Below are 11,959 nucleotides of genomic sequence, written 5' to 3'. Positions count from 1 at the left end.
GGTGCCTAGAGGGTAGACTTTTCGTGCCAGCTGTGCTGCGCCCTGAAGTCCTCCGGTGGGGGCATTCATCCAAGTTAGTCTGCCATCCTGGGGTTCGGAGATCACTGGCTGCCATCCGCCAGCGATTCTGGTGGCCATCCATGGCCCAGGACGTCAGGCAGTTTGTGTTTGCCTGCCCAGTTTGCGCCCAGAACAAGAGTTCTAATCAGCCTCCTGTTGGTCTGCTTTCACCCTTTACCCATCCCCTCCCGCCCCTGGTCACACATAGCCCTTGACTTTGTCACTGGTCTTCCACCATCGAGGGGTAACACCGTTGACGGTGGTGGACCGCTTCTCTAAGGCAGCCCATTTCATCCCCCTTCCCAAATTGCCTTCAGCGAAGGAGACCGCTCAAGTGGTGGTTGACCACATCTTCCGGATTCATGGCCTTCCGGTGGACGTGGTTTCTGATAGGGGGCCACAGTTTGTCTCCCGGTTCTGGAAGGAGTTCTGTCGACAGATCGGGGCCTCTACGAGTCTGTCGTCAGGTTTTCACCCTCAGACCAATGGGCAGTCCGAGCGGGCAAACCAGGTTCTGGAACAAGCTCTCCGCTGCCTGACGTCCCATAATCCGAGTTCTTGGAGCCAACAGTTATCCTGGATTGAATATGCCCATAACTCCTTGCCAGTGGCTGCCACAGGTATGTCCCCATTCCAGTGCTCCATTGGTTTTCAACCTCCTATGTTCCCCTCACAGGAGCCCGATGCTGCTGTTCCGTCTGCCTTAGCCTTCGTCCGCAGGTGTCGCCGCACCTGGAGGAGGGCTGAGAAAACCTTGGCTCGGGTTTCCAGACAAACCAAAGCAGCGGCTGACCGTCACCGAATTCCTGCTCCCCGCTACGTATGTGGTCAGAGAGTATGGCTGTCTACCAAGGACCTTCCTCTCCGGGTGGCTTCTCGCAAGTTAGCCCCCAGGTTCATTGGGCCATATCAGATCACCAAGGTATTGAGTCCGGTGGCGGTAAAGCTCAAGTTACCTCCCACACTTTGTCGGGTACACCCAGTCTTTCATGTTTCTCGGGTCAAGCCTGTGTTTCATTCTCACCTTAACTCATCTGCTACTAACCCTCCCCCTCCCCGTCTAGTGGATGGTTCCCCAGTCTTCACTGTCAGAAGGTTGCTGGATGTCAGACGTCGAGGTCGGGGATTTCAGTATCGTGGATTTCAGTATCTGGATGAGAGGAGTTGGGAGGGATATCTGGATCGGTCACTGATGAGGAGGCAGCGTGGAGGTTCCCTCCCCGGGAGCGCCAGGGGACGCTCCTGGGGAGGGGGGTAATGTCACGTCCCCGGGCTGATTTGTCTGTTTTTCTCTTATAGTGTGTGGGTGTGTGCTTGTGGTTGTTTACACTTACCATGTGCTTCTGTGTCATCGTGGTGCCCGTCTCCGCCCTCTTGTTTCATTATTATTTTGTTATTGGCCACTATCACCTGCTCTGCATTATGTTAATCACTCCTTCTCTATTTAGTCTCCTCTCGTATGCTGTCTGTTTGTCAGATCGTCGTGTTGTGCTCGTTTATGTCTCAGCTCCAGCCACAGCTCATGTTTTGCCTGCACAGAGATCGTGCTAGTTTTGTTTTCATCCTTTAGTTTTGTTTTCTCCCTCTTCCTCCTGCTTTCAGGCAGCGCTAATTCTCCTACCCTTCCCTTGCTCGCGATCACCGATCGCCGGCAGTGCTCTTCTTCGCCTCGCTGCCGGTGCGCCACCAGTTCCCCGCCTCAACAGCGCCCCCGCCTCTCTGTCAGTTTATCTCGGCCTTGCTGTGGATTTTTTTTAGTGGAATTCGTCCAGGAGGCACTTCGTGAGCTGCTCCGGGCTGCCCTGTAACTGGATAGTTTTTTGTTTACTCTTTTTCCCTTTTTTTGAAATTCAAGCCTGTTAAATAAACTGACCTTTTGGGCACCTGCAACTGAGTCCAAGTCTCGTACTGACATACAATACATCTTTAAAGTCAGTTGTATCAAAATTTGTTTTTTCTCATTTTCTCATTTTTCTCTCTATAGTTTTATTTCTAAAAACATGGTGTATTTATTTTTTTCTGGCTGCTGACCAGGGTTATTATAGTTAACTAAAACCCAAACCATAAAACCCTTTTGTTATTTAAAATAAAATAAAATAAATGATTTTTTTTTTTTCAGCTAGTTGCCAAGGCATAATTTCTCATTTTCATTTAGCTTAACTTGATGTACTAAAATAACTAAAAATAAAACTGAAATAAAATTATTTAAAACTACATGTATAGACATACAAAAATAAGACATTATTTGTGCAACAAAATTACAAAAACACAACAAAATTACTAAAATTTTAAGTGAAAAAAAAGAAAAGAAATTATATTTCAAAATAGTAATAAAAACGATAATAGTATCTCACTGATACTAAAATAACATTGCTGCTGACAGTATTTTCGGATTTATGGAGTGATAAAACAGACATCCAAAACCCCCTCTGTAAAAAACATTAATATGTCAACAAAATGAAACATGAATTTTGAACCTAGCTTTATCTGATTGTTCAGATTTCTGTTCTGAAAATGTATGCAAATTAGTACATATTTAATTAGATACCGGTTCATTTGCATATTTAAACATAACACTTCAGAAAACTTGTATTACAAATAATGTTTGCAATTCTTAATGTAATAAATCCAACAAGGAAGTATGGTGATATCTGATCGAAGAAAATTCAATTTTTCATCCCATGATCTTGTTGAAGCATATGGGGCCATGCTGAGTTCATGGATGTATGGTGTGTCCTACATTCTTCAATGCTACAGATTAAACAGCTCACCAGCCCCCACCTGTCAGGTCAGAGCTGCTGCACACACATAAAACACACAACCCCCATCACTGTCACGTCAGACCCACATACAGAAGGCCAGAGATAGATTGCTCAACCACCCACTAACACAGTACCCACCCTCTACGTTCTATTATCCGTTTCACATTCAGGTCATATGTTGGCCAGCACCAACTGCCATTTAATAGACAGCAGACAGAACCTGAGCATCAGATACACACAGGATGAGGATGGACATGCTCATAGCAGTGTGAGTGAAAAGATTAGCACCATGCTTGATATGTGCTGTGCACTGTAATTTAAACTGAATTTTACCTAGAATGCACCTGGACTATTACATAATCACAAAGATAACATAATTTATGACGGATTAAAACCCTGTTTATAAATTACTGAACAAGAACTGCATTAGGTCAGCATGGTCAAAATGTACATTATTTGCTTTCTCAATACATTGCTGGTCCTAATGTTGTGTAATTTATGATAAATTACTTATAATATTCAAAGACAACTAAAGAAGCCATTTGGTGATTTGTGTAAACCAGAAATGTACATCATTATGAATACTGATTTTAGATTCTAATTCAACTAAAAAAATGCTTCTTCAATTGGATTGGGATAGATAGATAGATAGATAGATAGATAGATAGATAGATAGATAGATAGATAGATAGATAGATAGATAGATAGATAGATAGATAGATCAGCACAACAGCACTAACCTCTTGTAAAACCAGAGTGCATCAAAGTGAAAAACCTTTAAATGCACTGAGACCTGTAGGGGAAAAAAAGAAACCCAGAGTTAATTTGACCGCGTAATCCTGCGTATGTCACCCGGGTCCAGCACACCTGCGGAGAGGAGACAAGGGCTGAAAGGAGTGCGGAAAACTCTCTCTCCCTTCTGCGAGGTGGTGGCAAGGACATTCTCTCATCTCAGGTGAAAGATGAGATGATTAAAAAAAGCAGGAAAAGAGAGAGGAAAGGAGAGAGTGAGTGCCTTTATCTTCACAGAGCCACTTCAAATGCGTTAAAGAAGGTAAGAGTGAGATCATTAGTGGTTGGGCTCCAGTGGACAAACCGCCCACCATGGGAAAGACTGACCCCACCGATCGCATTTTCATGTGGAGAAGTTCTTCTGTGTGTGCCGCTTTAGCTGTGTGTTTTCAAGTAATATAGTCAAACTTCACATTATGTGTGTGTGTGTGTGTGTGTGTGTGTGTGTGTGTGTGTGTGTGTGTGTATATATATATATATATATATATATAAACAAAACAAATATGCACTGAAAAAAATGTGTAGAAACAATTTTCACTCACCAACCAGTACAGTGTGGTCCAAAGTATTAATTGTAAAAATGCTTGTTTGCATACACTTAAATACATTATATATATTTTTAAATAATACTATAAGCATAACAATTTGATTTAAACAAAAATTTGAAGAATTAGTTCACCCAAAAATGAAATTTTTGTCAATTTACAACCCTGTATGACTTTCTTCTGTGGAATGCTATTACAATGAATGGGGACTTCACTGCACTTCAAAAAGCAAACAAAGGCACCAAAAAAGTATCATGAAAATTGCCCAAATGACTTGATCACTATAACCCAAGTTATCTGAAGCTATTAAGTCATTATTCATTGAAAATCTATATTTCTGTAGTGAGGACTAAATCAGTGAATCTGTTTCAATTGAATCATAGCAATTTTGGTCACACAAACTTATCATATGGCTCCAAAAGATTTGCAGAGTCTTTCAGACCACTTTCATGATGCTTTCATGGTGATTTATTATTTTTTGTAGACCGAGTTGTGTGTGTGTTCCATGCAAGAAAAAATGTAAAAAATAAAATAAAATACAAATAAAACATTTATTAAAAAAAAAAACATTGGTAAAAACCTAATTAAATATGCAAATAGAGCAGCATATTAAATATTTCTTATTCATTTTATACCATAAAATTTCTGATTAAAAATGTCCAAAATCCTAAAACTTTATTTCATTTATAGACTTAAATGGAAAAAATCCCAATTGCTTCAAAGATGTCTCATACTTTTGGACAGCCCTCTATATTCAAAAAAAAAAAAAAAAATGTATGTGTGTGTGTATATATATATATATTTATATATATATATATATATATATATATATATATATATATATATATATATATATATATATATATATATATACACACAGTGTAAGCAAAATGGCCAAGGAAATAGACTTGTAAAGGGTAACAGACAAAGATAATAAACAGATTTTAACTCTCAAGCTATCTGTCTTTCACAATTTGTCTATCCATTTGCATCAGGATGTTTTATTCTGGAAGTGTGATATAAAGCTCCTCTGTAAATTAGCAGATTTGACATGCCTGATTACAGTACACAAGACTCGTTAGTGCCTCATTAAGAAATTATACACACACACACACACACGCACATACACACACACACACACACACACACACACACACACACACACACACACACACACAAAGTGAAGGACAGCATGCAAAAAAAGCAACAATGAATGCAAAGCATTCAAATGTATGAGCATGTTTGTTCATTCTCTTACACCAACGCTTCAACAGACATCTGTCAGATAATTGCTATGTGCCACAAATAAATGATATGTACTAACAAGTTTCTTTGCAGATCCAGAGGGAGATCTGCATGTGTGAGCATGTGATGAGTGCATTGCAATACTGAGAGGAAACAGTGTTATAAGACAGTGTGACAGAGAAATTGTTTATACACTGCACAAGGTCATTTTCACAAATATATTGCAAAAAGCAGTTGTCTCGTCTTGTGTGGCTTAATCTAAGATGACTATTAAACAAAACCTGCATTCATGTTGGAAAATGTTGGTAAAGTAGGCCAGCTGAAGATATTTGCTTCATATTTCATTCATGACTGCGTTTCTTTACATTCTTACATGTTTTCAAACCAAGCAATTTAAGTGTACAAATATTGTCTTTGTAAAGGGCACAATGGGGCACAAACTTCTACAGGCTATCAACCCTACAGGCTTTCACTTATCATACCAGGTCTTCAACTACTAAGCCAAACACAAATGCTCTGATTAAAAGCTTAAAATTGTTACTTAATGAGAGCTGTAAATTCATAAGCCAGGTGGTGCAAGGACAGAGCATGTTTCTTTATATCTCCTGTAAGAGCTCACTGCTGTGATTATATTCAGAAAGGATAATCAGTGATGGTGAATCTCTGCTCTCTGCATGGGCTGAACAGACTCTTTTAAGCTTTTAACCTTAACCCTACATCCACTGGCATGGAAGAAATCCACTCAATACCGCTCAAAATCACGTGTGAGTGTGTGTGTGTGTGCTGTGTGTTAAATACGGCTATTGTGGTCTTCAATACGGTCTGTGATAGCTATGATCATATATATGCACGATTACCTCAAGCCATTAGGCCACAAATGCCTAAAGTATACATTCAGTGTCATTTTAATAATATTTAACCTACAGTCTAGACATAGAGAAATTATGCACTTGAGGTCAAATGTGGATTGTGAGCCTATGGTTTTTGGGTTGTACTTAGGATGTTAAATTGGGAAAGAAAAATCCTAAATAGCATTCTGAAACTTTTGCTTAAAAATGAATGAATGAATGAATGAATCAATTAATTAATCAATTAATGAATAAATTAATTTTAAATAAAAAAATAATTAAGCATCACATTCACCACGTTAATATAATGTACAATATGAAAATTATATTAAAGGGGTCATATGATGCGATTTCAAGTTTTCCTTTCTCTTTGGAGTGTTACAAGCTGTTCGTGAATAGATAAGATCCCTAAAGTTGCAAAGACTAAAGTCTCAAACCTAAAGAGATATTCTTAATAAAAGTTAAGACTAGTCCACACCCTCCTAAAACATGAATATCTACGTCACTGTGTGGGAAGATTTGTATAACGCCACCCAAATGTTCACACAAAGAAAGAAGGCGTAACTTTGATTCTCACTGTAGTATTGTTGCTGCAGCCATGTTGTGGAGAGTGGAGACGCTGTGTGTTTTGTTGTGAAAGTGAAAATACTTTGTTTGGTCTTCCAAAAGAGGACACGACTAGAAATCAGTGGTTAAGTTGTATTTACAACACTGTTCCAGAACAGTTCAACCCAAATATTCAGATGTGTGCAGCTCATTTTATTTAGCAAGCTGTTTCCTGATCCTGGGAGAGTAGACTAAAATGCTGGCTGTTCTGACTAACAGTCTGTAAGTATGTTTTCATACAGTATGTAAAGGATTTTCCACTGATATTTCAAATGCGAGTTTTGAGCAGTTTAGAGTCGCTTGTTGTTTGTCGTATCTCCGAAAACAAATGCAGCATGGTTTTGTGGCGCGATATGCAACGCAACATGTAAAAAGACAGTATAAGTCATTATAATCAGTAATTATGTCCCCACAGGATGCCACAAATGGCTCGTTTGTAATGGTTTTTATTGTTATTGTCTTGTCGTGAAGGTGTTCTGACCGGGACACACAACACAGTATGGCAAGGGGCATAACATTTCCGTCACACGCTTGAGGTATTCGGCCAATCACAATGCACTCCATAGCTGGCCAATCAGAGCACACCTCGCTTTTCAGACCGATGAGCTTTGTAAGAAATGATGCGTTTCTTAAAGGCAGGGCATAGAGGAGAAACAATAATGTACAGTATTTGGAAAATAATGTGTTTTTGAACCTTAAACCACATAAACACATTTTGTTACAACAAAAACACAAAATAATGTTCTGTTTAGCAACATCATTTGACACCTTTAATTTTGATATTATGTTTAATGGTGTTATTAAATTAATTTTGCTTCTTAAAGGATTAACTTTTAAAAACAGTGAGCATTATATGACCAAAAAAAAAAAAAAAAAGATAATTTAAAAGTAAAAACAGAAAAAAACATAGGCCTACTGTATTGATTAATACATCTAACCATCAGTTCTCCAAACTGCTAGTCCAGTGTGGGGGTCACAAGGATTCTGGAGTCTATCCCAGTGTCTCAGGTTGTAGGCATGGGAAAACACCCTTGATTAGGCAGCTTTAGTTTTTTTGGGGTGTTCCACACAAGTGGCTCTAGTTGGACGCTGTCAGTTGTTTTTCAGCCGATTCTGCATTTCGAATCAGTGACGGAGAACTCCGACTGGCTATTAAGCTTAGCGAATGAGTGCACAGGAAAAAACGGAACTGACGAAAGCAAACCAATGACAGAGTAGGAACGCACAGACCCTTGGGGCACGTTCAAGCTCACACCGGTGCGCAACGTTTTGCTACGTTTTCCGGGTTGGAACGACACGTTTCCTGGAAACGGTGTGCAACGGTGTGCAACGGGTTTGAGATGCGTTTTTCTCTTGTTTGGTGGGTGTGTCAGAAATGTCGGCCCAATCAAAGCATGTATATAAACCACGCGGTATTAAAAGAGACACCTCGCACAATGGGTCCTAGTAAAGTAGTTTACAAATGGGTCCGACTGTGCAGCTCGGTATATGCAACAATTGAAGACATTAGAAGACATGTTTGCCGTAAGAGTTTTATAGTAAAAATATAGCATATCACCATGATGATGTAGTTGTTTATTTTTTTACTTCATTGCAAGGCAAGTTTATTTATATACCAAATTTCATACACAGTGGTAATGAAGTGCTTTACAAAAAATGAGAATGATAATTAATACAAGGTATTTAAAAATTAAGAACTAGAAATAAAATAATTTAAATTAGAATTGATTAGGCTACCAGGAGATAAAATAGATGTGTTTTCAGTCAGAATTTGGTAAGATTTTTGTGTGCTTTCATTCTGGACGGCAAGGGCAGTGACTGTAACATCGAGGGTACTTTGCAGTATTAAACAAGTATTTATATCAATATCATCAGGCTCCGAAAATTCTTCAAAAAGAACACAGAGAATGGCCTTCTCAGCTGCCATAGTTGCAACGCTTGCGTCATCACAACAGGGTGTTCAACACGCCACCCGTTTCCGTTTAAAAAACGTTTTGCAACGTTTTGTCGGGGGCTGAACGCAGCCTTGTCATTCTATCTGTTTCTTTTTTTTATCCGCAAGATGACAACCACGGGCTGGCAATGCTAGTGCCATTTGCAACTTAGCAGACAGCGCCGCTTGCTGTATATCCAAGTTCTAGCTCTTTCCCTGTTTGAATACAGACTACTGCCACCTGCTGGTATGGACAATATACAGTCTCCAATTCATGCTGGACCACATCTTTGGATTGTGGAGGAAATGGGTGCACCCATAGAAAACCCACACCAACACAGGAAGAACATGCAAACTCCACACAGAAAGGCCTCATGGCTTACGAATGATACCAATATCTCTATTATCAACCAACACCCAATATGATACAGATTTTACATTCCAGAATGCAAACATATAGCTTTCTCCTGGTATTACAGACCTCCTTGATCTGAATTAGGACTGTATTCATGACTGACCACTAAACAGGCCTCATATCAGCACAGCAAGTAACTTGTAAAACACAGTGTTGTGGAATGCAAGACATAATGATTACATCAGGTGAAGGCTGCCCTGCAGCACACTAGTGTATGTGTTTGTATGCGAGTGTGTTTAGGCCTGTTTTTGCTGAATAAAAGCAGAACAAATTCAGGCTACTGCAGTAAGCTCACCATTCATCATCTTTCATTGACAAGGTAAGAAAACGGTGGAGAGGCAGAGAGAGAGAGGGAGAGTACAGCTGCATGAATAATGGAGAGAGTGTGGTGTGGTCCCAGGGCTCAGAGAATTACTTTCACTTTGCAGCATTTAATCAATGGCTTCTCTGCTATTTTTTTTTAACATCTCGTTCTCTCTCACTCACCATGTGGTTGGCGGCACATTGCGCAAAAAGTATTACCAGCCTCACAGATAAATCCCAGTGGGATATCTCCAAACTTTCCTTGTACATTTCCCTCTAAACTCTTTCTTTTCCTCTGTTCCCATGGACTCTTTGAAATTACAATGGGAAATTGAAAAATGTGCAATCTTAACAGCTTACAGTAATCCATTGCCCACTTACTTTCTGCAAAGAAAACTGAGAATGTTAAGCCATTATGCGTCAAAATAAAAGAACTATTTTTTTTTTCTTTTTACAATTGTAGGTCATTCTTGCTTTCCTAGGTAAACAAATATGACATTTAACTAATAGCCAACCATTCTCAAGCCTTTGTTACCTATTTGAGATGATGGCAAGAAGACTAAATAGACACAAAGCAAAACAGATGCCATTTTCCCCAATGATGCCTCTAAGAAATGATGAATTCACTTTACAGTTAAGACAAAAACGTCTCCATGACAACTGAATCACTGGTGAAGACCTTTTAAAAATACATCAGCGCCCAGTAAAGTGTTCCCGCTTTGTTTGCAAGCTTTTCCACAGTACTAGTGAATTCAGGAGTTTCAGAGCAGACAATCCAGAGCCTGAGGAAAGGGGCAGCTGGATCACATCTTTGTTTTGGACGTTTGGCTGAAGATAGAAAAAACTCAGTGCCCACAGGGTAAACTGACTTCCAGTCCAACACTGAAAAGATTCATATGGAGTGTAAATTGGTCATATACAGCATAGACAGGGTCACAAGTGCTGTGTCTATTCAAACTGAAGGGTATGTGCCCCATCACTTTTCTGAGTGAAGTTGGTTTTTGAATGCAACTCCCAAAACATTATTTGGATCTTTGTTCAAACAGAAAGAATAAATAAATTTTTAGCATATCTGAATCAAATATCCATTGAAGCGTGTTTCTGCCACTAAGGTTTTATCTCACAATTCTGCTTAGATCTCACAATCTATCTATCCATCTATCAATCTATCCATCCATCTATCCATCTATCGCTAATATACCTTGTAACAAACATTCGTAGATTGGGAAGGAGGCAGGAACTGGCGAACATTTAAACAACTTTAATAATAAAATAAACACAAAAATTAAGATATACTTGTGATAGTGTGTCATGGCCTCACGGACGACTGTCACACACAAACAAAACCAAAACACAAAATTCTCTGGTCTTGCACTATCGTCACTCCTCCTTTTATCCTTCCGGAGCTCCTCGTGCTCTCGGCCCCGAACCACTCGTCACATACCTATATCTGAATTTTTTGTGAGATAAAATGCATAATTTTGACTAAATATTTCCCCCCGCCACAGAATACAAATAAAATAAAAGGGTGATTACTGCTCTTTATCTCACAATTCTGACTTTTTTCCCCACAATTTTTTTTCTCACTGCGTGAGAACATGATGTGTGACGTGAGAGTGCCATGGCTTTCTAAACATAGCAATAGTAAGAATGTGTTTTGGGAAGGGTCAATTGTGTAAAAAGTTTCATTATATATATATATATATATATATATATATATATATATATATATATATATATATATATAGTTATGGTAACACAGTTTTAAACATTACAAGTACAATTTTTATTTTTCAAATAAATGCTGTTATTTTAAACTTTATAATCATCCTGAAAAAAATGTATCACTGTTTTGATATTAAGCAGCACAAATGTTTCCAACATTGTTAATAACAATAATTTTTTCTTGAGCACCAAATCAGCATATTTTTTAATTGAGTCAGGACTGCCAAAAAATAAATAAATAAATAAATAATGATCCCAGATAAACCCTCTAAACTAAGACAATGGTTAAACTTTAAATATGAATCTTAAATGGATAAATGTTAAATATTTAATGGATAGCTCACCCAAAAATAAAAATTACTCACCCTCATCTCATTCCAAACCTATATAATTTTTTCTTTTTTTGTGGAACTGTTTTTAAAGAAAAATGCTTCCGTTTTGTTTGTTTGTTTGTTTGTTTGTTTGTTTTATCATTGTTGTTGTTTTTTGGACCCCATTGACTTTTATTGTTTGGACAAAAACAGTAGAAACAGTCTTCAGAATATCTTCTTTTGTATTCCACAGAAGAAAAAAATTATTTCAGGTTTTAAATAACATGATGATCATTTTGGGGTGCAATATCCCCTTAAGATACCCTGAACTAACTGATGACTTTAATACATTAAGCACAACGAACATTAATAAGGGACGTGACACCAGTAGATTGAGGACTGATTACCACGGTG

The sequence above is a fragment of the Cyprinus carpio genome, chromosome A19 (assembly GCF_018340385.1).
Source record: "Cyprinus carpio isolate SPL01 chromosome A19, ASM1834038v1, whole genome shotgun sequence".
NCBI classification, from domain to species: domain Eukaryota; kingdom Metazoa; phylum Chordata; class Actinopteri; order Cypriniformes; family Cyprinidae; genus Cyprinus; species Cyprinus carpio.
Note: the sequence above shows the minus strand (reverse complement) of the source record.